We start from the raw sequence: 2,500 nt of genomic DNA on the forward strand, positions 1-2,500 counted from the left end.
CATGGCCAAGTTGGCGGTGCACCGCGGCATAGCTAATGGCTTGGTGGGAGTTTTGTGAAAAAATGAAATTCGTGGTTTTTGAGATGTGAGGGTTGGAATGGCCTCCAAATGCCCCAAATGAATACCATGAAATTCTTGGTGCACGAAAGTTTTGAGTTCGGAGGGTTTTGCACATGGCCAAGTGGTCGGTGCACCGCGGCATAGCTAGAAGGCTTGGTGGGAGTTTTGTGAAAAAATGAAATTCGTGGTTTTTGAGATGTGAGGGTTGGAATGGCCTCCAAATGCCCCCAAATGAATACCATGAAATTCTTGGTGCACGAAAGTTTTGAGTTCGGAGGGTTTTGCACATGGCCAAGTTGGTCGGTGCACCGCGGCATAGCTAGATGGCTTGGTGGAGTTTTGTGAAAAAATGAAATTCGTGGTTTTTGAGATGTGAGGGTTGGAAGGCCTCCAAATGCCCCCAAATGAATACCATGAAATTCTTGGTGCACGAAAGTTTTGAGTTCGGAGGGTTTTGCACATGGCCAAGTGGTCGGTGCACCGCGGCATAGCTAGAAGGCTTGGTGGGAGTTTTGTGAAAAAATGAAATTCGTGGTTTTTGAGATGTGAGGGTTGGAATGGCCTCCAAATGCCCCCAAATGAATACCATGAAATTCTTGGTGCACGAAAGTTTTGAGTTCGGAGGGTTTTGCACATGGCCAAGTGGTCGGTGCACCGCGGCATAGCTAGATGGCTTGGTGGAGTTTTGTGAAAAAATGAAATTCGTGGTTTTTGAGATGTGAGGGTTGGAATGGCCTCCAAATGCCCCAAATGAATACCATGAAATTCTTGGTGCACGAAAGTTTTGAGTTCGGAGGGTTTTGCACATGGCCAAGTTGGTCGGTGCACCGCGGCATAGCTAGATGGCTTGTGTGGAGTTTTGTGAAAAAATGAAATTCGTGGTTTTTGAGATGTGAGGGTTGGAAGGCCTCCAAATGTCCCCAAATGATACCATGAAATTCTTGGTGCACGAAAGTTTTGAGTTCGGAGGGTTTTGCACATGGCCAAGGTTGGCGGTGCACCGCGGCATAGCTAAATGGCTTGGTGGGAGTTTGTGAAAAAATGAAATTCGTGGTTTTTGAGATGTGAGGGTTGGAATGGCCTCCAAATGCCCCAAATGAATACCATGAAATTCTTGGTGCACGAAAGTTTTGAGTTCGGAGGGTTTTGCACATGGCCAAGTGGCGGTGCACCGCGGCATAGCTAGAAGGCTTGGTGGGAGTTTTGTGAAAAAATGAAATTCGTGGTTTTTGAGATGTGAGGGTTGGAATGGCCTCCAAATGCCCCCAAATGAATACCATGAAATTCTTGGTGCACGAAAGTTTTGAGTTCGGAGGGTTTTGCACATGGCCAAGTGGTCGGTGCACCGCGGCATAGCTAGAAGGCTTGGTGGGAGTTTTGTGAAAAAATGAAATTCGTGGTTTTTGAGATGTGAGGGTTGGAAAGGCCTCCAAATGCCCCCAAATGAATACCATGAAATTCTTGGTGCACGAAAGTTTTGAGTTCGGAGGGTTTTGCACATGGCCAAGGTTGGCGGTGCACCACGGCATAGCTAGATGGCTTGGTGGGGAGATTTGTGAAAAAATGAAATTCGTGGTTTTTGAGATGTGAGGGTTGGAAAGGCCTCCAAATGCCCCCAAATGAGTACTGTAAAAGTGTTGGTGCACAAAAGTTTTGAATTGGATGCATTTTGCACTTGGCCAAGTTGGTCGGTGCACCGCGACTAGATAGCTTGGTGCCAAAATTTGTCAAATTTAAGACCTTGGCCAAACTGAATGAAATTTTGTGGGGAGGTTCCTGATATTGTTTAGTGGTGGACTGGAAAAAATGAGGTCGAAATTCGAAGTCTACATGTGCTTTTCTATTTTTCCCGATTTTACACATACCCGGTAAGTAAAAAAAATAAAAAAAATAGTTCCCCTTCGAGAAAAATTATGAAATTTGGTGAGCAAGGAGATACCATTATTCTACGAATTACTGCAAAAAATCGCATCAAAATTCGAAGTATAGCCCGAGATATGGACTTATGTCTGCTCAAAAAAAGTGTATCTACTTGTACAATTTTGCCTTTTGCATATTAACCTCTTATAGGGGGGGAGTGCTCCTTGAGCCGGCCAGCTCCACACTGGCAGGTTTTAAAGGGAGCTTGATGAGGCCTCCCCCCTCACGTGGTGCGTGCGTTAGCATGTTTATCATGGCACAACTAGCCTCTTCATAGTTGTTGAGCTTTATTAATACCAACACACGGTCGTCACTGATCGTTGGTTAGCTCGGCAGCTAGTCCCTCGGATATTGTGGAAAGTTATTTTCATGCCTAGCGATGCTTGACCCTGCGTCACTTGATGTTTCCATTTGCTTGCTTGCCCATGGTAGGTGGGGGGTGGACCGTCTTGTGGTGTGGTGTCTTGCGAACGTGAGGGTGTGTGAGTTGTAATCGAGATGCACTTGCTGGCTGGCTCCA

This window comes from Vigna unguiculata, unplaced genomic scaffold (assembly GCF_004118075.2).
Source record: "Vigna unguiculata cultivar IT97K-499-35 unplaced genomic scaffold, ASM411807v1 contig_46, whole genome shotgun sequence".
Classification (NCBI taxonomy): domain Eukaryota; kingdom Viridiplantae; phylum Streptophyta; class Magnoliopsida; order Fabales; family Fabaceae; genus Vigna; species Vigna unguiculata.